At 37.3% G+C, this 27,780-nt stretch overlaps 4 non-coding genes and 1 pseudogene across 5 annotated transcripts; all 5 read left to right on the forward strand.

The window, feature by feature from the left end:
- Positions 1-11,422: 11,422 nt before the first annotated feature.
- On the forward strand, positions 11,423-15,664 carry LOC143889648 (large ribosomal subunit protein P1 pseudogene; annotated as a pseudogene). The gene is made up of 2 exons (XR_013254878.1): positions 11,423-11,579; positions 15,097-15,664. The product of XR_013254878.1 is annotated as a large ribosomal subunit protein P1 pseudogene (transcript).
- Positions 13,461-13,520, forward strand: LOC143891477 (small nucleolar RNA Z267). The gene has a single exon (XR_013255359.1). It is a non-coding gene; the product is annotated as a small nucleolar RNA Z267 (small nucleolar RNA).
- LOC143891479 (small nucleolar RNA R44/J54/Z268 family) lies at positions 13,787-13,870 on the forward strand. Its single transcript, XR_013255361.1, has one exon. It is a non-coding gene; the product is annotated as a small nucleolar RNA R44/J54/Z268 family (small nucleolar RNA).
- Positions 14,336-14,421, forward strand: LOC143891480 (small nucleolar RNA R44/J54/Z268 family). Its single transcript, XR_013255362.1, has one exon. It is a non-coding gene; the product is annotated as a small nucleolar RNA R44/J54/Z268 family (small nucleolar RNA).
- LOC143891476 (small nucleolar RNA Z267) lies at positions 14,761-14,834 on the forward strand. Its single transcript, XR_013255358.1, has one exon. It is a non-coding gene; the product is annotated as a small nucleolar RNA Z267 (small nucleolar RNA).
- Positions 15,665-27,780: the final 12,116 nt, after the last annotated feature.

Below are 27,780 nucleotides of genomic sequence, written 5' to 3' on the forward strand. Positions count from 1 at the left end.
ACCATAGTATAAAGCTGACGAGTTTTATGGAAGAGCTAAACTGCGGGATGGTCGTATCAATATAGATGGTGATATGCTGAGGAAGAGGATAATGAAGAATAGATCACCTCTGAAGACACCCAAGGTGATGGTCTAGTCATCCAACCTGTCATGCTCACTCCCAAGTTGACGAAAGGAGGAGACTAGCACCGTTTCTGATCTATTTCCATCCCAATTTATCGAACATCACTTTTCTTGTTTTCGATCTGGGAAACCATAGTATAAAGCTGACGAGTTTTATGGAAGAGCTAAACTGCGGGATGGTCGTATCAATATAGATGGTGATATGCTGAGGAAGAGGATAATGAAGAATAGATCACCTCTGAAGACACCCAAGGTGATGGTCTAGTCATCCAACCTGTCATGCTCACTCCCAAGTTGATGAAAGGAGGATGACTAGGATACAGTATCTTCCGAACAGGGTGCACTACAAGCATCGTTTTAAATTCGGCTTCGGTCCCAATTTCAGCCTTGGCCGAAACCAATTTCAGCCGAAATCCTGAAATCATGTAATAAACAAAAATTAATATTTTATTATATCCAACCGAAATTTCCAAAATTTCGGCTGAAATTTGGTAAACCCGAAATTTTGGATTTCTTGAAATTGCGGTTTCAGTTCAACCGAAATCCGAAATTTCAAATCCCCTCATTGGTTGTTAGGCATTTGTCACTTCTATTTCATTTCCTTAGCGATTCACTCAACATAGAAAAGCAACTAATCGCACCAACTCCGATCCCGAGGGCTGCCACCAGCTCTGATTCACCATTTTTCATCCATTTGATTTGACTTGGTGCTTTCTCCATCATGATTATTGTGAGAAGAAATCCGCAATAGTTGTCCTCAGACAGTTATGTGTGAAAATGTATGTGTGTCCAAATGCGGACCACAGATAAAATCTGGTCAAGTTCTAATTGTCGCACGTCTACATGGAGTGCCAGAAACCATTACGTCTTATTGTGAGTTTCTCTCATACTCTTTGAGGACCTTGTGGAAGTGATTTGGAACCCTACTCCAATTTGGTCGTGCCTAACATCTACAAACAGTTGCACTAACTGAGGTGGTGAATTAGTTGTTGAACAATTTTATAAGATAAACACATTTTATTGCTTGTAAGAAGACACTAGAGGTGAGGTTCGATCCCAGCTTACCTACCAATGACGCTAGAGGTAACCAACATGGAAAATCTTTATTTCAATGAGGTCCTGTGTTGATGTGGAGTGCCAAAAACCGTTTCCGCTGATTGACTCAGTTTCTCACTTGTTGAGGGCTTTGTGGAAGTGATCTGGAACTCTGTTTCAATAAAATAGTGTCAATCATCTACACACTGATTCTGAGTAGTGGTGAATCAGAGTTTGGGGAATCTTTTAAGAAGCCTTGTTGATTTGAAGTCCAAGCAATTGGATATTATTCCAACCCTAGCTGAATTCGCTTACAATTGTTAAAGTAGGCGCAATATTGGAAGGAGCCCATTTGAATATGTCTATGGAAGGCAGCCAAGCCATTAATATAGCTTGACTCCTTTACCTGATTTGCATAATGCAATCGAGGAAGCAGAAGAAATGGCTCGATGCATGATTGAGTTGCATGAGGAAGTTCATAAAAAAGATTGAAGATATAAATGCAGCATAAGGCCAAAGAAATTATTTTAAAAATATAGCGTTTTATCACGATATTTTCATTTTTTTTTTTCTTATATTTATATTTTATATATTTTTAAATAATTTTTTAGCATTTTTCCCAATATAAACCTGAAAAAAATTTAAAAACTTTAATGTATCCTGTGATTTTCCCTTGCCGAGAAATTCCCGAGAACAATATTTGTGACAGATTTGGAGAAGTCGACATGGTTATGAGGAAGTTTTGAAATCCTTTGAGTAGACATCCGAAGTTGGAACGTTGTCACATTGGTTCATGCAAGGTGTTAAAAGCAAATATATGGCAATGCTTATAAGTTTGAACTATTAGAGCATTTGAGTGATGACAGTGGACTCATCCTTCCTTATCGAGTCTCCATAGGGGAAGAAGATATCGGTTGCTTCCTTGAGAAACACATGGATGGGGATAATGATGGATATGTGGCCAAATTTTTAGTGCAATGTGTTTTAATGGAAGAGTAACAAGGCTTCACAGTGAAGACATGGGAGGTATTTGAAGCCTTGAACTCAGGGATGAATTCTTCCCTAGGAGGGACTGGTGCAAATCAATGTTTCATGCGTCAATTAAATAACAAGAACAAGGATCAAGACAAGAAGAAAAAAGGGGCTTTTTTGCCTTTACTTTTCTGCTTTTTAGTAAAATTTTAGTAACTTAGTTATTGTTCAAAAAAAAATGAAAAAGGAAAAAAGGAGATGATTTGTGTGTTCTCAGAATTCTGTCAATTTTTAGATGATTACTGTGGGACCATGTTATATGAGTTGAAATGGAGTGAAAGATCATCATCAATTCAACAGCATATTGGTCAAATTTTGTGCTAAACAAGTTGTTTTTGCTATGTTTTTGGTGGCTAGAAGATTATTGGTTCGCAAGTGACTGCCAATAAAGGGTAGATATTTTATTTTTTAAATAGCTTAATGGGAGCACTTTAATAATTTTTATTTTTTATTTTCATGAAAATTCAGGGAAATTCATGTGGAGGAGTTTTCAAATCTAGGGCTTCATATGTAAGGCTCTCTCTGATTTTTTTCCCAGGAGATTAAAGTGAAGTAAGACCGATGGGAAGTGAACTTTCTATGGGTGTGTGTCGTTGTCAAAAGTACAGGAAGTTTGTGCCAATTCAAAAGTCCAGGCAAAGTCTGTGCCCGTATCAAGCTTGATTGAGGGCATGCTTGCTATGTAAGGGTAAGTTGCACTTCTTAGTTCTTACTCATTTGGGATAGAATGTGCATTATGCAATAGCCCAAAAGTGGGAAAGTTCGAGCTGACGGGGAAAATTCCTAAAATTGAGGAGTCCCTGGGATTGCAAATTTCCAACCATACAAACACAAAAAAGTGTTTTTGTGGGAAACTTTTGCACTCTCCCATGGAAAGTGACTCAACCATACAGAGCCCAAGACTTTGTGCGGTTGCAATCCTAGGGGTTGAAGTGAAGTGGGCCCCTGATAGTGGGATTGAAAGTGGATGTTTGGTTGTCAAATTGCGTAGGGAAGTGAAGTAGAATAAAAGTTGGTTTCATTTTCAAAATAAGGAGTTAAAGTGAGTTTCATTATCAAAATGAGAAGCCTTATGTGGGTGCCAATTTCAAATTGAAGAGCATAAAGTGGGTGGCATTATAAAAAAAATGAGGTTTCACACTCCTAAAACAGAAAGTGCAAGTTGAAAAACATTGCCATTTGGGCAGCTGGTGGTTAAAATAAAATTGCAAAATATGTTGAAACTATTAGTTCACACATATATGTGTGTGTGTGTGTGTGTGTGTGTGTGTGTGTACACACACACAGGAAAGGATTGTACGCTCGAGCGTACCAAGCTTATGGTACGCTCGAGTGCCCAATCACATGGGTCCCACATTTTTTGCGGTGATCCAAAGCTTTCATTTGCAATGCCCTATCATAGATAGGGTGTGTACCAAAAATCAGCTCCATTGAATCATCCTAACCCCTCCAAACGTAGAGGGCAAAAATGGGCAGATTTGTGGACAAACAGTGTCTGTCCATTTTGACCTCCACAAATGGATGGGTTAGGATGATCCTATGGAGCTGATTTTTGGTACACATCCCATCTATGTAAGGGCCTTTCAAATGAATGCTTTGGATCACCCTAACAAAGTGGGCCCACATGTGATTGGGCACTCGAGCGTACCATAAGCTTGGTACACTCGAGCATACAATCCTTGTCCTCATATATATATATATATATATATATATATATATATATATATATATATATATATGAGAAAAGGGTTCCTATAAACGTGTGCAGGTAAGTTACCTGCAGAAACAGCGTGGGGGCCACATTTTTGTGGGGATCAAAACCATTCATTTGGTTTTCCCTTCCGTGGATAAGGTGTGGCCCAAAAATCAGCCCCATTTGATCGTCTTAACCCAATCAAAGGTGGGTGTGGGGGGGAATGGATAGACACTGTGTGTCCATGTTTCTGTCCATTCTTCCCCTCCACAAATCGCAGGGTTAGGATGATCCTATGGGGCTGATTTTTGGGCCACACCCTATCCATGGAAGGGCCTTCCAAGTGAATGCTTTGGACCCCAAAAAAATGTGGGCCCCCACATTGTTTCTGCACAAATGTGCAGGATCCCTTTCCTCTCTCTCTCTCTCTCTGTGTATATATATATATATATATGTATATATATATATATATATATATATATGTATATATATATATATATATATATATATATATATATAGAGAGAGAGAGAGAGAGAGAGAGAGAGAACGGTTCCTACACACTTTCCTAACCCTATGATTTGCGGAGGTAAAATGGACGTGTCTAAACCTTCACAAATTAGTCCATTTTTTGCCTCCACAGTTCGAATGGTTAGGATGATCCTATGGATCTGATTTTTTGTGGACATCCTATCTATGTGAGGGCCTTTCTAATGGATGGTTTGGATCACCCAAACAATGTGGGCCTCCACTGTATTTTAAGCTAGTAGTGTGTAGAAAATGTTTTCTCATATATATATATATATATATATATATATATATGAGGAATATGTTCGTGCGCTCAAGCTCTAATAGGAAATGGTGCGCTTGAGTACACCAAATTACATGGGTCCCACAATTTCTGTGAGGATCCAAACCATTCATTTGCAAGGCCCTATCATAGATAGGGTGTGTACCAAAAATCAGCTCCATTGAAGCATCCTAACCCCTCCAAAAGTGGAGGGCAAAAATGGGCAGATTTGTGGTCTGTCCATTTTGACCTCCACAAATGGATGGGTTAGGATGATCCTATGGAGCTGATTTTTTGTACACACCCTATCTATGTAAGGCCCTTTCTAGTGAATGCTTTGGATCATCCTAACAATGTGGGCCTCATTAGTTTGAGAGCTCAAGCTCACCATAAGGTTCCAACGCTCAAGCTCACAGTCCTTTTCCTTTATATATATATATATATATATATATTGAATGGCAAACTACTAGTTGACATTTTGATTGCAAGGAAAAAATCACTTCTCATAGATGTTAGAGTGAAAGTTGCTTGAAAGTCAACTTTTCATTACTTTTTTCTGCATTGTAAAATGCAATATTCTTTTTCAGCTCCTTGTTTGCCTTGTTGGCACCCAATTTCATTGATTCCACTTTCGGACTCGACAAAGTGGAAATTGCAACTGTCTCATTGAAAAGTCTTTCGAATTCTTCAATATTTGATAGTCATGCTAGCTTTTTGCTAGTTTTGATAATGACACCCCCTTCGGAAACTTGTTCTTATAATGACTCCTTGCTTCATTCCACTTAATTTTCCACCACTTTTGACCAGCAAATATCCCAACTTCCAGTCAACTTTAGTTCCACTCCACTTCTACTTCACATGGGCCCCACTTCACTCGCTAGGAAAACAGCCAAACAGAGCCTAAGAGAAAGAAAGAGAGACAAAATAAGACGTTTCTTCTGCTGTTGCTTTATTTTATATGTTATAGACTTAGGCTTCATCTAGTTGAGTCACTTTCCATGGAAAGTGTGAAAATTTCCCACAGTTGTTTGGTTGCAAGTTGCAACGTATGGGGCTCCTCAATTTTTTTTGATTACTCCTTCGACTACTTTCCCACTTTCAGACCGTTACACTTTTCGTCTCAAAATAGCAAAAAGTACAACTTTTCCTCGAAAAACATGTTTTCCCCAAAAACTAAGTTTGTCGGTTAGATGTTGTCATCCACTTTCCCCTAACTTTTTAAGTTGGCACCTACTTGTCCTTATACTTTTGAGAACCGACCAAACTTACGGAAAGTTTACTTTGCATTGGTTTCACCTCCACTTTCCCTCTTTTTCTTGTTCTTTTTTTTTTTCTAGAAAATGGTAGCCAGATGTATTAATAAAAAGACGAGATGGTCAGAGTACAATGCGAACAACAATATAAAAGTACAAGAATAGTGAATCACGGCGGGAGAGAGTCATAGAGAGCTATAGAGTCCTTGTAAACTCCTACTCTAGCTAAACCATCCGCTTCCTGATTAGCGGAACGACGCACGTGAAGAAGGACAACCTCCATAGACTTTACCTAATCAAACATTTCATCGAGCCATCTATCAAATCTCCACGGGGGTTTTTGAGGTCCTTTGAGCCGTCGAATTACATTGGAAGAATGCTTTCAATTACTACATTATTGAGGCGATTTTTCCTAATGAGCTCCAATCCTTGATGCACAGCACGCACGCACTTCCGCTTCCGTAGCATCCACCGTCCCAATAGGCCCAAGGAATTTCGCCTAACTCATTTCTTAGAACGCCCCCTACTCCAGCGGGTCCCGGATTACCCAAGCTAGAACCAGCAAAGTTAAGCTTTAGAGAACCTAAGGGAGGGGGCTTCCACTGAAGAACTATTTTCTGTTTACTCTCACTACTGTTACAAACTTCTCTCCACCTCTACCAAAGACAGATCATAGGCTGACACAAATTTGAACAAAGGAAGAGATTTAGCCCATGATGTCAAAAGCGCAATCATTTTTACAAATAAGTAGGATGTGCTCTTAGCTATGCCTTTGAAGACCCTTGCATTTCTTTCCTTCCATAAGACTTTCCCTCTTAGAGAACCATCCGGGCGGAGCCTGGTGGTTTACTTTATTTCCCTCATTTTTTTTTGTTCGTTGTATTTTTTATTCTTTGGCACTAGTTTACATTATATTTGTAGCTGTCAGGCATATGTTGATGTAACATTTTGCTTGCGTAGGAACAATTATAGTGAGCTGACCTATTTTAAGTTAAAAATAAATTTTGGTAATCCTTTCTTCGATGAGTAATGCCATACTTGTTGGCGAACTTGGATCAAACTTTGTTTTTTTTTTTTTTTTTTCCCTGATGCTAGTGTACTTCATGTCTGTTGAACATTCCTTTAATTGTTAAATGATTGGATTAAGGATAACAAATTTTCATGGGATCTTTGGTTGGGCATTTTGGGTCCTAGTGCCCCTACTTCCTCTTACTTTGTTTTGAATCTCCGCTTTCATTGATGTTTTTAAGGCTTAACTGTGGCACTGTAGTTTTGCCTTTGAATCTATGATTTCAAGGCTCCTTGCATGCTTGAGGAGCCTTTTTTTAATAAAAAAAATTTGATTGATTCCTTGTTTTGAAGCTTTTTTTAAGGCAACAGAAAGAAATCCCTATGTTTTAGTGTACTAGGTAACTTTAAGAATGCTCTTTGGGACATCCTTAAGACAGACATGTCTTTAAATTTTTCCTATTCTTTTTATTTGTATGTTTGAACACTTCATTCTGCAGGTTACTTTTGCCAGCAATCCTTGCGTACCATGCAAAACTTTATTACTTAGGAGACAGTCAAGACACCTAACGTCGACCTTGTTCACTTTTCACCAATATCCTGTCCATTCTCAGCAGATACATATCCTTACACTATGACTACTAAACTAGTTCCTTTGTCTTACTGCCACCTGTGCCCTCTGCTCACTATTGCTGGCCTTCTTTGCTGTTACCTCACTCAAAAAACCTATTGGACCTCTTACTTTCTGACTAAACCCTTGCCTTGGTGTTCTAAGCAACCCACAGCATTTGACCTGGATTCCACTATCCTTGGGTCTCAGACGTGTCATGATGATTGTATGAAGGCCCAAAACTCAGTATCCAAAACTCCAAACACTGCTTTTTTTTTTGGTGATCTGTCATACCCGTTCTTCCCCTGTATCCATTCTCTTTGAAACTCCATCCCTTCTATTTCTTGACTGGCTCCTGCGTGAGATTCTGGCTTCTGCCACAGATATCTCCCACACGAGGGTGCCCTGTCGAATAGGCCGAAAATCATCTTCAAATAATGATCCTAACCATCTTACCTGTAGAAGTTTGTATACGGTTTCGCAACTGGAGGGTTAGGATCATCTTATGGAAATGATTTTTAGGGTACAACTTATTTATGTTGGGGCCCAACAAATCAGTGGTTTTGATCTTTGAACAATGTGGCTCCACTTTGTTCTGTTTTTATTTTTTAAATTACATGCAGCTAAGTGTGGACATCATAAATAAACTCATTACTAGCTTTTTTTGTAAATTGTATGTCTTCACTTAATTGTTGGTAAGACCTCTCCATGCCATTTTTTGTGAACATTAGTTTTCTGTTCTACTCTTTTATCTATTCTGTATATTGTACATCCCTACGGGCATGTTTGGTAACCATGAAAAAAATATCCCATGGAATATTAGTAGGGCCAGTGCGGAGAGATGGGCGGAGAGGGACAGACTTGAGAGGATGGGAGTGATGAGGAGCATGAAAAGCCCCCGAAAACATCGATAAAGAACCTAATAGTGTATTATTTTCCACAGTTCTTTTAGTGATTTCCCACGCTCTCCACTTTTGCCACAGCACTTCTCTCCCCTTCTCAGCTCATCATTTACAGTTGGGACCATGAATATTCCATGGAATAATTTTTCATGGTTGCAAAACATACCCTACAATAAAACATTGGATCGTCTTTGAAGGACAGGAGTTTTCTTTGTCTGAGTATTGACATGATAAATGTACATGCACATCTTGCTATCTTACAAATCATATGATTTTATTTAGTCATGATTATTACATTTACATCTTGCTTTCTTACAGTTGCTATCACTTTATTATGCCTTTGGAGTTCCTACACGCCTCTTTAATTTACTCCTTAAGTAGATTTTATACGCTCTTAAATATTCTGACAATCACAAAAATGTTTACCAAAGCAATGAGTCACATTATCAAAACAGGTGTGCTTTTAATTTCCTATGACAAATTATTGTTTTTATTTCTATGTTGATGGGCAGAGTAAGAATCAGTTTTTATACCCTTTGCATGTGAAAGTTTGCATTGGATGACTCTATTCTCTGCTTTCTTATTTTACTCTTCCTTTTGATGAGAGTTTGTTGTTTTGGCAGCAGAATTAGAAAAGTTGCATTTTCCTCTACTGTAGAGATGACACACTTTTCAAATAGATTGTTCTGGTGGCAGGATTTGGGCCTGCCAAAATGACCAGGGTTCATGATATCATTCCACCTCTTCTTCCATCAGAGATATTCTTCATTAGTTGGTAAGAGTTTGGTTAAGGCCATGTTTGGTAACCTTAAAATATTTCCCCATATAATATTAGCTTATCCAACGGTGAGGGAGAGTTGTGGAAGGAAATACCTGGAAGGGAATGGGTGAGGAGAGGGTTAGACAAAGCTGAAAAACAAGGAATTCAAAAACTCCCCTCAAAATACAATTTGTTTTCCCTATGTTTTCTACAACGTTGCATCTTTTCCTCATTGATGCTATGTCAAGTCTCCATCATCACCTCTCACCCATTACACACCATTTGACAAGTTATTATTCGATGGAAAAGAATAACTTGTGGCCAAACTTGGCCAAGAGAAGTATTGATTTTTGAATGTATTGTCCATTTTGCATGGGCCTTACTTTTAATGAACCCAAACCAATCTGTGGAATAAAATTGCTGTTATGTTTGGCTCTAATTTCTAATCTTCGGGCCAAATCCGGGGTGTTGAACGGCCCTAACAAACCTATTGTGCATTGTGTATGCTGGGCCCACCTATGGTTGATCCGAACTATTCATATGGAAGGCTTAAATTTGGTTTTCTCTTGGCTCCCAAAATCAAGTCAATTATTATGCTATCACTAGCATTCTTGGCCCATGCTATGCATGGGTGTAAAATACGAGGCCCAAACTATCAAAACGTGAGGGATAAAATGGCTGCCCCTGTACTGCTTTGGTTTAAGTTGAGTTGGTAGGATCCGCTACAATGAAATGATGCAAATGGTGGGTCCTATATGCATGGATTTGGGTGTGGAAAGTAGGGCCATTCATTGGTGTAAAATGGTGGCCCCACACATGCCATGTAAATGGTGCATGGGTGTAAAAGGGCTGGGAAATTATCTCAAGTAGAAACCTTTGATTTGATTTTAGAAATTGGCTTTCTTTTGAATGATTTTGGGAGCTATACCATCAAAACATGGGTGAAATTGTTGGCCAACTTTATAAAAAACGAGGTGTAAAATGTTGTGACGCACCGAATGCATGAATTTTTGGAGGGGATAATGCCTGGATATAGAATGGTTGACCCCGCTATATGGAATCTTCATTTCCATAGGATGATCCTAACCCTCCGATCTGAACTGATCTGAAAATGGCATTTGTGGAATCTTCTATAGATCGGAGGGTTAGGATCATCCTATGGAAATGGTTTTTGGGGCACAACCTATTTACTCTGTGACCAAAAAGATGAACGGTTTGGATCATAAAAAAAAGTGAGCCGTACCTACTTTTTTAGACTTCACGTGTTTTCAAGGCCACTCATCATATAAATTCTCCCCATGTTATTTGTATTTTGCTAAAAATAGTTCCATTTTCATCTCCTTTTATTTGTTTGTTTGTTTGTTTTGTTCAAGAAAAAGCAAACAAATGGGTGAAGAAATGCTAAGAAGGGGGTGGAAAATATCATTTCCCTTAGTTAATATAGTCGATATCTTAGCCTCAATAGTAGATCCGATAATAGTAAACATGTGCGCTATCAACACGTAGGCCCCATTTGTATATAACTTATGATTATACATGTGAGTCTAGTTGCCATATTATAATACAAGTGCTCATTCTCTTTTCCTACACAACAAGAATTCAAATGTGAGAATTTTGTTTATTTACTCTTCTTCTTTCATCCTAAAATGGCCGTAGAAACAGATTTTACACTCATTTTTAAACTGAAAAATGATCATAGAATTTGTTTTACATCCATTTTAGAAACAGTGCCTTCATGACAAATTTTCCTTGCTGTTTTGATCTGGGGAATTTATCTTGGAAAAGAGTAATTAATATTGGAAAATTTATTCTAAGGAAAATGGGTTTTCCATCGTTTGGCTATATTCAAAGGCTACTGATATAGGCACCATCATTTTTTTTATAATTGCACTAACTTTGCTTGTCTTTTCTTTTTGAATTGCCTTCTCAAAGCTTTTTGGAATAACAACCATTGACAGCGGTTTATAAATATTAAAAGACAAAAAGAGTAATTGTGATTATTAAAACATGGTAGTTCCAATATTAGCCTATTGAAAGAAATGGGTGTCAATCCTTTTCAAAAAGAAAAAGAAAAAGAAATGGGTGTATAATATTAAATATTAAAAGACAAAAAGAGTGATAATTAAAACATGGTAGTGCCAATATTAGCCTATTGAAAGAAATGGGTGTATCTACCAAAATATAAGGTGTAAATATTTGCCCCTTTGCCCTAATGTTCCCCTAAAAAAAATTTCGCGTACAATCCAATCTCCATATAAAACGCCACTCAACGTCAGGAAAAAAAACCCTAAACACTATCTTCTTCTTTTCCGCCTCCTAATCGTTCCCTGTTTTTTAATTTTCCAGTTTTGTTCCTTCTGCTTCGTTCACCCAAGGTAATCTCTCTTTGTTTCCTTCCCCCGTAAAAAAGCCAATTTTTTTCAACTTTTCTTTTAATTGTTTATGGAATTGGGTTTCCCATACGGTTGTTGAAAAATTCAGTTTTGCTGTCTATGATGTGTTTAAATCTACTTTTGAGTAATTACCATGGAAAGAACTTGATCAGAGGCATTTGGGTTTTGCATTTATTATGAAATTATGTTTTCTTAGAGATGTTTCATTGTTTCCTTTCTTTTAATTGTTTATGGAATTGGGCTTCCCATAGGGTTGTTGAAAAATCCAGTTTTGCTGTCTATGATGTGTTTAAATCTACTTTTGAGTAATTACAATGAAAAGAACTTGATCAGAGGCATTTGGGTTTTGCATTTTATTATAACATTATGCTATTTTTGAGATGTTTCATTGTTTCCTTTCTTCTGATTCTGTATGGAATTGGGTTCTCATAGGGTTGTTGAAAAATCCAGTTTTGCTGTCTATGATGTGTTTAAATCTACTTTTGAGTAATTACCATGAAAAGAAATTGATCTCTGGCATTTGGGTTTTTCATTTTATTATAACATTATGCTATTTTAGAGATTTTTCGTTGTTTCCTTTCTTTTGATTGTGTATGGAATTGGGTTTTCATAGGGTTGTTGAAAAACCCACTTTTGCTGTCTATGTTGTGTTTAAATCTACTTTTGAGTAATTACCATGAAAAGAAATTGATCTGATGATGGGTTTTGCATTTTATTATAACATTATGCTATCTTAGAGATGTTTTGTTGTTTCCTTTCATTTGATTGTGTATGGAATTGGGTTCTCATAGGGTTATTGGAAAATCCAGTTTTGCTGTCTATGATGTGTTTAAATTTACTTTTGAGTAATTACCATGAAAAGAACTTGATCAGAGGCATTTGGGTTTTGCATTTTATTATGAAATTATGTTTTCTTAGAGACGTTTGGTTGTTTCCATGTACAGTTATATTTGGTTGTGGTTGGTGATATTTTGATTCCTGTTTTTCCTATAGAAAACGATGTTAGACAATTGCTAGATTTTTCTCGAGTTTTCTAAAGTCTTTTGTCTTGGCTTAATTTTATCACTAGCATATGTCAAGTGTGAAAGACTAGATCAAGCAATCTCAAAAATCGATTAAGCCTTTGTAAAATTAGAAAAACATCACCCGGTAATCGAAAAACTTACTTCAGAAATTGTACCCGAGCATGTGTTCTTATTAATCTTAGAAACTTGTACACCCTGTATGGGCACATGGATTTTATAATCCAGGATTTTAAAATCCTGTATTTTACAAGCTAAAACCTGGATTTTACAAGCCTAGGCTTTTAAAATCCAGGTTTTAGGTTATGAAATCAGATTTTAGCTTGTAAAATCCAGGGTTTTACAATCCTGGATAATAAAATCCCGGATTATAAAATCCATATATCTAAACAGCCTTGTCGAGTTTGAGTCAAGTTTTGTAAGTGTTAATTCTTGGTTTTGACATGAAAAAATAGAAAGGAAACTGCAAATGATGATAATCAACACAGGAACGTCAACACTCTTTTTGACTGTGATGGCTTGGTCTTTGTACATCTCCCTTCGAAAAAAATGAAGTTTTTGTGATAATGTTATACTGATGAATAATTCAACCTTTAGATTCTGCATTACTTGAGGTTTTTGTGCTGTGTACATGGGATCGGTTGGATCTACTCTTCAGTTTGGTTATTTTGTTTTAGCTTGTTTGTTTTATCCATATGTTGGACATTGGCTATTTATTGTACCTAGTGACATAAATTATTTATAATATTTGTTAAATTATAATTGACTTGGTTGTTAATTGTTTTGTATTCTGAATTTTTCTGACATGCATGTTCCGTTAGTTTACACTAATTGAATTCCTCAGGTGCCTATGATGGGTTTAAATATACTTTGAGTGTCCACTATGAAAAGAAGGCATTTGCTTTCTTTTCTTTTGCTTTTCCATTACTATGAACTATTTCTCTTTTCTTCTTTTCTGAATTGCAACATGAATTTGGATTATTATGCTCATCTATGTCACTTTTGTAATCCAACCATCATATTTTAGTGTGGTGTTTTGCTGTATGTTTAAATCAATTTGCGGTGCAATTTCGTTCTGCAGTGCACACATTAACTGCAATCTATAATGGCCTCAATTGCATCCTTAGTGTACAGTCAAATGATATTTTCCATTCGTGGGTTTTTATTTGTGCAATTGATGACAAAACAGAGAGGGAGATCTGCACTTCTATGGGGGATGATGAATCATCTTGGAAATTTCTCTGATGCATATACTTAATCTTGCTGTATCCTGGTCACTTCTGTATTTGCTTCACCCAAACCCTTTTGTATTCGCTTCATTGTGGTTGGTGATATTTTCATTCCATTTCTTCCTATAGAAAGCGATTCTGTCCATATTTATAGCCTTTTCTCAGAGTTTTCTAAAATCCTATGTCTTGGCTTAACTAAATCAGTAGTTGAGATTGAAAAACTTGATTGAGCAATCTCAAAACAGGACTGAGCCTTTAAAAATTAGAAAAAATTGCCAAATAATTGAAAAGTTTTGTACTTGGAACTTGAGAATTTGGACTACATGTGGTTTTTTTTAATCTTAAAAACTTGTAGAGTCTGAGACAAGTTTTGAAATGTTAATCTCGTTGGTTTTGAGTTTTGACGTATGTGTTGCTCTTATAGTTATGGCCTTATGGGTTTGATCTCTGTTCATCCTCTAGGGGAAAAGAAGAAAATAGAAAAGAAACTGCAAATGATGATAAACTAGATAGGGACGTCAGCACTCTTGTTGACATTGATGGCTTGGTCTTTTGGTATCTCTCTGGCGCAAAAAATGATCATTTTATACTGACAGTTATGTAGTAATGATTAATAATTCATTATATAAATTCTTCATAATTGGATTTTTTTTCCCTCCCGTCTATACGGGATTGGTCGGATCTACTCTTGAATTTGGTTATTTTGTTTTAGCTTATTTGCTGTTTCCATTTGTTGGACATTGGCTATTTTATTGTTTTATTTCCATTTGTTGGACATTGGCTATTTTGTTTTACCTAATTTTATTTCTGTTGTCAAATTATAATTGAATTGGGTCGTTGCCATTCAAAAATAAAAAATAAAAAATCCCAACCTGCACCTTCCTTCCTGAGTTTACTCTAAGTTTAATTCCTCTAGTGCCTATGATGGGTTTAAATATACTTTGAGTGTCTGTCCACTCTGAAAAGAAATTTCTCTGAGGCGTTTGCTCTTTTCATTTTTCTTTTTTATTTCTCCGAAAGAGTCTTTTCCCTTCTTGTACGAATTGCACTATTGATTGCAATTATTGTTCTCCTTAGTCACTTTTGTAATCAAATCTTCATCTTTTAAGGTGCGCTTTGTTTTATCTTTAAATCCCAATTTGGACTGCGATCTTTGTCCGCAATTCACCTGCTAATTGCAATCTAAAATGACTTCTATTGCAACCTCAATCTACATTCTAACGATAAAGGTCTTGAAAACTTTTGCAGGAAGACTACCAATCCATATCTTTCTCTTCTTCAATGTCTATCTCAGAGGTTGCTTGCACTTACGCTTCTCTGATCCTCCACGACGATGGCATTCCCATCACCGCCGAGAAAATCCTTGCCTTGGTGAATGCGGCTGGAGTGAAGGTCGAAGCCTACTGGCCTGGCCTCTTTGCAAAGCTCCTACAAAAGATGAGTGTGGACGATCTCATCATGAATGTTGGCTCTGGTGGAGGAGGAGCACCAGTTATGGCCTCTGCTCCGGCAGGAGGTGGTGGTGGGGCTGCTGCCGCAGCTGCTCCGCCTCCACCCGAAGAGAAAAAGGAAGAGCCCAAAGAAGAAAGTGATGATGACATGGGTTTCAGCCTATTTGATTAGTTTTTTGGTGTTTCTTTCTATTGCGGATGTAGGATTAGGATTAGTTTCTGGTAATTTTGTTAGTGCCTCTGGGGGAACTTTTCTTCTTAATGATGGTATGTTTATGACTGAGATTTGAAGGAGTTTAAGGGTGTCATGTTTCTCTTTGTTGGATCTTTAGTTTTTTGTGTTGAATTTGTTACTTGATTTTATAGTGGCATGAGCAAAAAATTAATGAAGTTAAAATGTACATTCTAAGAGGAGTTTTAAATTGAAGGGCGTCCTTGCAAAAAAGGGTTGAAAGTGTGCCCCCATTGGCTGTAAATCAGCGAGGTGCATTAAATGGAATGAAAAGTCAATCAACATTTAGTGCACTTTGGTGATTTACAACCAATGGGGGCGCCCTTTCATCCCTTTTACAAGGGCGCCCTTCAGTTTAGAACTCCTCACATTCTAATGATCCATTTGTGAATTTTGTGTGTGTACAAGTGATGATAGAACAGACAGGGACATCTCTCCCACACACAGGCCTCATCTTGTACTGTATCCTGGTGACTTATGTACATGCCTTATTGAATCCCTTTTGTATTCGTGTCATTGTTTACCTATTATCTTATTTCTCTGTCTCTTTTGTTTGTTTTTCCCTTACTTTCACTGAACTTGTTTGGTATGTTATGCATTTCCAAGATATCCATAGAACCAATTCGAATTAGGTTTGAGTAGTTGAACATAATTTCATTTGGAGAACATTATGGTACTCTTATAGGCCTAAATGTTTTGTTTAACTGTGGGTTCAAAGAACTTACCAATGATGTATCATATGCACGTATTATCGGACGAATGATGACTGACTTTGTTTGTCACTACCGATTATTGGCATGGTGTTAGGTTTCCCCAATCAGTCTGTTCTATTTTATGTTCTTGTAGGTTTTTTTTTATCTTGATATCAAGATATGGTGGTTATATTTCAAAATAAAAATAAAAATAATCAAGATACGGTGGTTATGGTTGATTTTCATTCCATTGTGTTTTTATATCTAGGCCCTGTTTGGATTGCTAGAAAACCATTCCTCATGGAAAAAAAATTTCTCAGGGTTAGAGGGAAGTATGATTATATGATTAATATAGAGGGATATATCATCATAAATTGAATGTCCCTCTAAATAGAAATTGAATAGGGTTGGTTCAAGTTGTGTTTATTCATGTGTAAAAAGAAGTATTTTAGAAAGTTTTTCCTTTCCAAGCTTTTCCAAAAAATTCTTGCAATCCGAGCAGACCTTTATGCCCCTTTTGGATTCCAGGAATTTTCTAGAAAAGTTTGGAAAGGAAAATATTTCTAAATTTTCCTACCTTTTTTTTAACACATGAAAAGAGATAACTTGAACCAGCCCTGTTCAAGTTTGACTTTGGGGAGACCTTAAATTTATGATAATATCCCTCCAAATTAACAATAGTAAAATAATTTGCCTCTAAATCATGGGAATAAAAAAATTCTCAGGAAAAACTTTTTCATCAGTGGTTTTTCTTGCAATCCAAACAAGGCTCAATTGGGTGATCAAAATCTTGCTTTCTTTCTTGATTTTGTCAAACAGTCAAACCAACATATGGTGATGACTGATATCTTAGTTTTAAATGATAACTAAAAGGAAAGAAACATGGAAAGCAGTAGTGGGATTTAGCTTCAAAACCCTCTAATTTTTATTTTTTTTAAGTTCTGGGTTGAACTGATAGAAAGTGATATCTCATCCTACATGGTTCTTCTCAAGAAAATGAGACCAATCAGAAGGGGAGTTTATCTTGGTTCTCAATATTTCATATTCCCAAAAAGGTCATGCTGGTACTTTAAGGGGGTTGTATTTAAGTAAAGAGATAGTGGATTCAAAGAGTAAATGGGTGTTTCTTTTGGCAATTGATTTTTTTTTTTGTTTGCTTACCTGCCTGTGCATTTTAGATTATGACAACTGACTGTGAGCCACATTCTGATTATTGGACTCAAGATGTTTTCATAGATGGATCACTTTTAAGGTCATCATTTTATGCTTTTATTGCTTGGAGCAGCAGTCTGGTGATGTTCGTTTTAGGCCCTGCCAGACGACCAATTGTGAGCCCTGTACCTGTGTGTTTTAGATTGTGAAATGCGCTCACAATTGGTTGTAATAGGGCTCACAGTTGGTTATCACAATCTAAAACAAACAGGGCTTTTTTGGGTTTAGATTGTGACAACCTATTGTGGGTGCCAAACCGATTATTGGACTCAAAATTATGTTTGAGTCGAGTAATCGGTATGGGGCTCACAATCCTGATCGCGTCCGGCAAGAGGTGATTTCGAGTTCAACAATTGGTTTTAGAGTAACAATCCCTTGTCATAATCTAAAACGAAGAGGGCCTTATGTTTACATTCCCCCCCGCCCCCGCCCCCCCGCCCCCCCCCCCCCGCGTTAAATCATGTAGGTATCCTTTTTTTGTGTCACGCCCCCAACCTGTACTCATGGCTTGAGGCATGACAATGCTGTATACCCGCAAGAAACCTCCACAAGTATACAAGGCTAGCAAAACAGTACCATAACCATCAATGGCAATAAATTCTAAAGCTATAATAAGGTATTACATAAGTCATTTAAATCAATCTCAAACTCTCTCTTGCCGCCCAAAATAACAATAAAACGTCTTCCATTACATTTGTCCACAAAATACTTACTCTCAAAAAATTAAATAGAGCCAAGAAATAGCGAAGGAATGTCACACCTCCGCTCCCTCGTCTGCACCACGGGGATTAAAATATGAAATTATTAAGCCGCAGTCAGCCGAAGCCTAGTACATAATGACGTACTACAACAGTTGGGTCAAGCATGCTAGCAACAAAGGTGATCAATCAGGTAAACAAAACAGGGTACAAAGTTACACATGAAATGGGCTAATATGGATCAAATATTTGCAATGAGTACAGTAAAGTAATAGGAAGCATGGTCTACAATATCAAAGAATGTCACAATCATAAGGTATTACTGAATACAGTGAACCGAAAGCAATACCACTTCAAGGTCGTTGGCTTAGTCCAAAAAGCAAGTTATTACTTACACTGACTGCCCTCGGTGTCGGAACTAGTTCCTCATATCACATATCTGTCAACATGGCCAGCGTATTGTCCCACTGACAGAACCCACCTATAAAAAAAGAAGGTTTGGAAAGAAACTAGTTTTGCTCTAGAATTTTATACATATCTCTTAGATGATTATACTATTTTCTTCAGCTAAACCATGCTGAAAGAAGCTACTAACAATTAAATGAATTCTATCAAGCTAAATAACACATAAAATTAGCAGATTTATGTAATTCCATTAAACTAGTGGGATGTTGAAGATATCTCATCTTATCATTTATTACTTGATAGTTGTCACCCCAAGCAGGACCAATGATGAATGCGTTAGAGATGTGCTTAGAGCTAGAAAACCAAAGATTTCCAATCTATAAGAGATGATACGATTTCAAGAACTATTCCTTTGAAATTTGAAGTAGTTATTCTCCGATTTTTTAGGGGAACGTCTAAAATTCAACTCCCATGGCTCCAAGGAGGAATGAATAATAAATAATGCTAAAGAAAATAAGGCCACGTTTGGATACCATCAAGATTTAGATTTGGATTTAGTTGATATTTTGAACTAGATCAGATCCTTAGAATTTCCAAATCAGTAACAACAGTGCAAAAAATTCCAATTTTCAAATCTTTTCTGCGAGACATTATTTGGAAATCAACGTTTGTGGCAACTTCCGTCACCATCGTTGCTCCGGCAAGCGAGGCATCCCTCCCTCCCTCACTCTCTCTCTTAAAACATGATCATGAAGATGATTGATGTGTTTTGTATCCAAAACTCAAATCCAAATCAAAATACTAATGCATGAGGTATCCAAACAGGGCCCTAAAGAATTTTACATTGTAATGAAATAATTTAGAAGAATTAAAGAAATAAAAAGAAGCAAGATTTTCTGTCTTGCTAGAGGAAAAATCCTCAAGTTCAATTTTTTAGTACGAGATAGAGAAGGTTTTATTATCACAAAAATTCCACCTCCTTCACCGAATTCAATATGAATTAACGATGGAGTTCAAACTGGGCCCACACAGTGTTCAGTTAGGAACGAGCCTAACAACCACCATCTGTCTAGCATTTTCCTTTCAACATTTAATGCCAAAATCAGCAGGCACCTGTAAAATGAAGAGAGCAATGTAAGCCCTAACCAAGTCATACCAGGCCAACATTTGAGTGGGTCCAACATTCCTGTGATCATATAAGTGAGACCCACAGTCAGCCTAACATGGGGTTGGGCCCACAAAGCCCATTGATAATTTAAGACCCCTATTCAATGCCCTCTTCAATGTAGAAATATGGTGGGGACTATTAAAAGCATTTGTCTTGCACACCATTAGTACATTGTGTCTAAGAATTGAATGAAATTCACCTAATAGTGTATGGCTGTTTGAAGAAATAAATGTGGGAAGTGAGGGAGGAAGGTGACCACATGCAACTTTTTTCATCATCATTCAATAATAGCCTTCTAGCCCTTCTTAAGTTGCATCATGCCCTCTTGGGAGTTTTCCAAAATTCAGAACCACTTTTGTCCTTTTAAGACATGGGTTTAGTAAGGGACAGGCTCAAGCTTCAATGTCTTTAATTAGTAAAGGGGACCCTTTGTTAAATGCTTTCTTCTTTTCTCCCTACTTCAATGTCTGCCTTTAGTAAAGGATCCTTTGTTAAATGCTTTCTTCTTTTCTCCCTACCTCAACACCTGATGAGGTAGAGGTTAATGTTGTTATCTGAACCGTTCATCCATTTGGCCTGGCCATGAATGAGCAATAGCCAAAAAATCACACTGATAACATTATTCAAACGGCCATATAGTAATGTAATAAAGAGAAGATTGAACTATAATCAACATTCAATGTGAAAAAGTCTTTTGATCAGACAATTAAAATCATTAGATCAATGTGTAGTTAAACTAGGGAAATGATATCATCACTACCTTATTTTGATGTTCGCACTCCTCACATTATTAAAAAGTACAGTATGACCTTCACCATAGGATGATCCAAACCGTCCATCAGATGAGCTACAGCCTAAATAGGTTGTGCGCCAAAAATCATTTCCATAGGTTGATCCTAACCCTCTGATATATTGAAGGACTGAATATTAGAGGGTTGTGCCATTTCCATCTCCTGATTTTTTTTCCCAATTTTCTGAACATAATGCCAGATTCGGGCAGAATCCGAATAGGATGCCGATTCCAGCACCTTACTCCGGCAATCCAAATGCATCATTCACTGCTGAATGGGTCACTTTATATTTTTTTTATTCACTATTTCTAGGTTTAAAGATTGACCTAATCTTCGATGTTAATGATGGTAAACATATATTAGTGACAATTTGTCAGTAATTGCTTGGTATTAAACAAATATTAGTGACAAATTGTCAATAATTGAGATGTGGATGTATCAAAACGAGGGGTTTCTTTCATTTCTTTTTATTTACGAGTGTTAAGGGGGCTTGTTGCTAGAGTATTAAGGCAAAGAAGCCCATGCCACACACTAGGGCTGCAACTCGGGTCGGGCGAGTCGGGTTTTTTTTCGGAAAACCCACGATTCCCAAACCCGGCCCTACCCATGATAAATCTCGGGTCGGTTCGGGTCGGGTCGGGTTTTTTCATATTGACGCAATTTTTTAAGGAAAATTCTTGTTTGGCAAGGCAACTCAACTCATAGAAGCAGAAATTACACTCACATTACACTTGAATCAAACAATGATGTAATTACACTCACATTACACTTGAATCAAACAATGTTGTAATCAAACAATGTTGTAATTACAATCAAACAATGCTGAATCAAACACTTGATCAACTCAACTCATAGAAGCAGAAATTACACTCACATACAATAGCAGTGGGTGCGTGAGTTTTCACTTTTAACTTTTACCTAACAATAGAAAAAAATGTACATACTATAACTTATGTAACTCGGGTCGGGTCGGGTCGGGCCCCTTCAAACCCGGCTCGACCCGAGATTCATGCGGGCTTTTGAATGCTCAACCCGGCTCGACCCGAAACCCATGAAACCTGAACCCAACCCAGGCTATTTTCGGGTCGGGTCGATGCGAGTAAGGTAAAACCCGGCTCGAGTTGCAGCCCTACCACACACCACACACCACACACATCTCACATTATTGAGTATGTATATGTCTCTCGATTAAAGAGAAAAAACCAAATAAAATTTCAGAAAGGTCTCTTTTCTCTCATCCAAAAGCTCAAGTAAGATTTCAATATTCTCTCTCTTTCTCTCAAGCCCTTTTACGATTTCACATTGATCACGTGTCTTCACAGAAGGGAGAAATCCCACCTAAATAACCCACATTAAATTTCATAAGAATCTCTAGGTTGTCAATGTACTGAGGTGATCTGATGGACCATCCGAATCCGAACTTAAACGGATAGGATCTAAACATATTGCCAGGATTGATGGACATTTGGGGCTTTAATTTTTTATAACTTCACAAGTATTAGCGGTAATTTAGTAAAAATAAAGCATATGCAAATTTTTAGAATAGTTCATAATTTTTTTCATTTATTTCTCATGTCCCGAATGACCCTCATCTCTTACTTCTCTAACCATTGACCCTAAGTCACTAGCTCACTTTGTCCCCAACCTAGCAGCTCACTCTTGTAGCTACTGTTCCTGCTCTCGCTCTCGCTCTCGCTCTCGCTCTCGCTCTCGTTCGCCCTATCCCACATCCTCTTAATGAGAATTTTCACTATGTAAAACGTAAGTATGACCTACTAGAACAATGATGGACAGTCCAATTTAAAAATGAAAGATGACTGATGCATAGGAAATCGGATCCGAAGAACATTATGATTTTGTTCCAAATGCGGATTGGCATAGAACGCGGCTAAGAAAATCCTAGTCTACTCGGTATGATGCGGTCGAGTACTCGGTTGATGTGGAGATAATTCAAGAGAGTCAAATGAGTTTTTATTAAATTTGTAGGTCAAAATACGGAACGAGGCCAAGGTAAAAGGGAGTCGACTCGGGGTAGTCCACGATGACGTGGGGGAGTTTTAAAACTACGGTCCTGACCTTGATTTGACCGATAAGAGATTCAATAGACGGTGACTAAGACATGGGTGGATCCTATCCAATGTGGATCCATTGACACCCCTAGTCTCTCTCTCTCTCTCTCTCTCTCTCTCTCTCTCTCTCTCTCTCTCTCTCAGATTCAATAGATGGTGACTAAGACATGGGTGGATCCTACCCAATGTGGATCCATTGACACCCCTAGTCTCTCTCTCTCTCTCTCTCTCTCTCTCTCTGATTCAATAGATGGTGACTAAGACATGGGTGGATCCTATCCAATGTGGATCCATTGACACCCCTAGTCTCTCTCTCTAAAAAGCCCATTTATGATTTCACATATAGAGACCACGAGTATATCTCTTCATTAAGCAGAAAGCCGACTCAAATAAAGCCTTAAATTTCACAAGCTCTCTCATTTACGATTTCACGTAGATTGTTGTCTCTGCCTCACGAGAAAACCCACTTAAATTTTACAAGTTTCTCTCTCTCTCTCTCAGAACCCAATGAAATTACAAAAGGATGCTCCTCTAGAGGGTTGTTTTCGGCATGTTTGGTATTTAGTAATTGTACTGAGCTTTACTGTCTTTCCATCGATCTTCCAAAACCTTTTCTTATACTTAATGGCTTCTTGGGCAACGTAGGGAAAAGTTGGCATCCCCTCCTTAGTTTCTTTGGTCGCACTTTTTATATTAGGATTATATATTCTAAAGACTCTTGTATAGGGGACTGATGCTGAAACATTTGACAGTAAACACTTTTTTAGTCTTGTAAGGTTACAAAAAATACGTTGTGAGTAAACACTACTTTAGTCTTATAAGGTCACAAAAGGTACTTGACAACTCAAATGGACCAAAACTATCCATAAGAACCAAACTAAATCCCCATGAAAATTTTATTTAACTTAGCTAAATCTTATATTTAATTTTAGAAGGTAAAAATAAAACATCAAAGAACAAGTAGTGGATAACACCCAGGTTGGAAACTCCCTACAGCCTAATCCTGTTCTTAGGATTCCTAATAAAAATCATCTAGTTTATCATAAAAACATCTAGTAAAGATAAAAATAAGCGGACCAACTTGGGAAATGTTTTCAGATATTGTTGCAATTTGCTACTGTGAATCATGAAATCATTCATCAACTATACCATATTAAATCATAATTAATGCAAGTTTCGGACAATAATATAAGGCTAAGAATTTCCGAGCTTACTGTGAAACAACTAAGCTTTTGGAGTAATTGATTGTTTCACATGGTATCAGAGCCATTGCCTATTGGCTGTCCTGGGTTCAACTCCACTTCTACTGCCAACCCAAACGATGGTCATGCATGAGGGAGATTGTTGAAGTATAAATGATTAAATAACACCAACTCTAACAGCTTAAGCTTCTGGAGTAATTGGTTGTTTTCACACTAAATACTTGGGAAAACTTTTAAAATCTGTTCGGATGCTTAAGCATTCTTTATTAGGGAAGTAAAGTCTATGGCAGGAGGCAGGATTTTGGGTGCTATGTAAACCTTGGGAAAACCATGATTTTTAAGATGTTTGGATGCAACTTAACCAGGAGAGGGAGAGATAGAGAGAGAAAAATGTTAGAGAGAGAGAGAGAGGAGAGGAGGATTACCTATGAAATCTTGTCTTTTCTTGAGATATTTCATATGGAAAAAGAAGTGACATCACGTCACTAGACATGCAATTATTATACATTTTTGTTGTCCGGTAATGTTTAAGGATTTCAGTGTTAGGTGAACAAACATACGAAGTAATCCAAGAAGTACATTTTTTTGCTTAGTGATTGCTTGAGGATCTAGTGCAATTGGCATCCAAACAAAGCCTTAATTTCTAGGTTTGTTGCTAATGATTTAGTCAATTATATTAAGAAAAAATTGGAAGTCATCTAACTAAAAGCCAAAAAACTGATTAACACATGTTTCTAGAGGCAGCCCAAGAATAATGACTGTTAGTTGAGTAAGTATGAGAGGAGCAGAAGCTCTGTCTAGTTTCCTATTGTATCATAAGTAAAAATAAGATCATCAGAGGAAAGATGAATTAACTAACTAAGAATGACTGTTAGAGGCACCCTAATATAGGCATAAGGAAGTCAACAGGTAGGAAGTGTAATGGGACAAGAAAAGCTATAAGTAGGTGAAGGGTACAGTTCCTTAGGCTAAATCTCCCTTAGTTTCAGCTCTGAATGCAACGTCAAATCTAAGTCTATGAAGCCTTCAAATCACCACCCAATCCCTCCTCTTTTACCCCATTGGTCAAAAACCCAAATCACACAGATCTTTGCATGCACCCATTCCATACAAGAAAGTATTAATGATACCTTCGTTGGCATTTCCCCCAACAAAATTCTTTATAAACAAATCCCAACACCATCTCCCTTCAAGCCCCATTCGTCCATTTCTCTGTCAAGAATCTCTTTAGTCCGATGGAATTCTCTTTCCCAATCTTTCTCTTTGGGGCAATATTCTCTTGCATTAAAAAGGGAGATATGATTGTCTCTTTTTTTTTTTTATCTGTAGGGAATAGAAGGTTTCTCCTTTGGGATTGGTTGGAAAGACTGCATTATGTAGAGGGAAATGAATGTGGAATGTGTGGATTTCATGACTTTTTTATTTCTATTATTCATCTAAGGTCTGGCATGTGGGGTGGAGGTTTTAAGGTGCAGCCAAGGATGACTTGCCGGAAATCTTTCCTTAGTGGGTCTATTTTATCCCTCTTTTTTTCTCAAACATTTGAAAAACCTTTTTGGGTTTGTGCTGGCTAATGGTTTTTTGGCACCCATGCCTAAGAGAAACGAAAAAAACTAACCGGCAAGTGGTCCTTGGCTACATTTCTACCTCTTTTTCTCATGCTAGACCCTTGTGATGATATGGTGGTGATGGTGGGATGGGATGACAAACTTTTAGTTCATCTCTCTCTCTCTCTCTCTCTCTCTCTCTCTCTATATATATATATATATATATATATATATATATATATATATATATATATATATATATATATATATATATTGTGATTTCCATTGCAGCTAAACATTTCCATTCTATGAATTTTCCTTCTTGTGTGTCTTGGATAAATTTCTACATTTTTTTTCAGTGCCAAATATACACGATAAGCAGTATGTCACTACTTGCACAGTTCTACTCTTGAAACTTTTTTCATTCATATCTTTGGTGAATTTCTAGACTCTAGTACTATTTTATGGTTATGGTAATCTGAGAGTAGTTTTCTTTTGTGACATCTATTCTATGCATGATATGAGTTCTACTAGTAGCTTGCCTTTTTCATTCCAAACTTTCCTCCTCTTCCCTCCATTTGCAAGTTTTGCAAATGAAACAGTCTAAAACATTTTGGGGGTGCTTTGCCTGGAAGTTAAAAATTTCCAATTAAAGATCTTTATTTATGTAACATTTGATCTATATGCTTGCTAGAAATATCTTGGAACTTGCTCTTTTTCTTTCTTTTCATATCTCTTCTTGCAGGTTTTCCCAAGTGAAAAGATCAAGTGTTTTTTGGTGCAGTTCACCTTAAACTTTCTCTTGTCTTGCTGTCTCGTGGACCCCCTCCCTTATTTGCTACCACTCAAACAGTCATGGTCATGATTTTCTACTTGCTTTAACTTTCTTTCTTTCCTTTTTTTTTGCATGGTCAATTGAGTGTATATGGAAAGCAACTTAAGTATCTTAATATCTTCATCAAAGCAACTTAGTATTCATGTCTGTCAATATCATCTTCAAAGCAACAACATCTCTCTCTCTCTCTCTCTCTCTCTCTCTCTCTCTCTCTCTCTCTGTCTCTGGAACGGTTTGAACAAAATACTTTCAGAACATAGAAAATGTTGAATGGATGATCTCCCACCGTACATTTGGCAAAGATATCTTGTGATCAGTATAGTTGATTTGGTGGGCCACTCCAAGTCTTGTCGATTGAGATCATCCTAACTGCTTGGCCAGTGGTGATAAACATGTCGTCATTTTTCCTAGAAAATTCAAATGATTTATTGTTTGTAGCACTAGAACAAGTGGATGGCATCTAATTTTGGCATGTGACCTCAAACCCACATCACTAGCATGTAAGCAGGTGATCTGATCCAAACTGTACATACAAGTAAAATAATTACACTGCCATATAAATTAATGGAGGTTTTTTTTAGCATGTAAAAGTTTTACTGTATGATTTTCAATTGACTGATTTGTGATTTTGTGTCTCTTTAGTTATATAATTGCTAGGGAAAGAGGGTAAGCATATCGATTGGGAGGTAAAGTATATCATTTCCACAACCTAATAGATGCTGATCGAGTAGCTATATGTGAGTGCCTTTATTTGTTCGCACGGGCATTGGCTTGTGGCGGCACCTTGCACCCTTGCCAATAAGGCAAAAGACAAGATGCATCAAGGTGGGCTAAGGCCATGGGCAAAAGGCCTTGGTGCGGAAAGGCTAATGCAAGTGGACGGTTGTGGGATGAGCATCATGGTTTCTTCTCATGGAAGGTTGTGGGATGTAAGTATGTAACTAACTGATGCACTTGTGTAATTAGCCTAAGAGGCAATTGTAAATGTAGCCTTTACATAGGTAGATTGCCCATGAGGGTTAGTTGTTGGGTCTTTGAGAAAGTCCCTTGTACTGTTGTAAAATTGGCTTGGGGGGAGAGATATCCCAAGTGCCATAATCTAGTAGCTCATGGAGGTGGGCAAGTGTTGGCTGAACCACGTTAAATCGTTGTACCTCTGTGTGCGCTGTTGTCCCTTTCTTGTGCAAGCCTCAATTGTGCATTGGGTGTGGGTTGGCTGAGATTAACTCTGGAAGATTCAGTTCCATCACCGGGCATTTGGAACGTGAAAAATTTAGCCCCGTGACAAATCTGTATGCAAAATCCAAATCAAAATTGTTAGACATTATGGCCACGCCCACGTTTGGATACCCACAAGATTTAGATTTGGATTTCTCACATTTGCAGTTGAGATTTCCTTAGATTTCCAAATTCCAAAACTAATTATTGGACCCAAACTTAGGACCTATTTGTTTTAGATGATGAACTGATTGTGAGTCCAAATCGATTGTGATAACCAAATGTACATTTAGTCCAATAATCAGTTTGGGATTGACAATCTTTTCTCATAAAAATTTCACCCAAATACCCAAATATGTGATTTTCAATTAATGAAAATACCCCTAATATCTCTGAGCCCATATTGTAGACG

This window comes from Tasmannia lanceolata, unplaced genomic scaffold, assembly GCF_043159265.1.
Source record: "Tasmannia lanceolata isolate RefF3 unplaced genomic scaffold, GAP_Taslan_0.1 ptg000013l, whole genome shotgun sequence".
Lineage (NCBI taxonomy): Eukaryota > Viridiplantae > Streptophyta > Magnoliopsida > Canellales > Winteraceae > Tasmannia > Tasmannia lanceolata.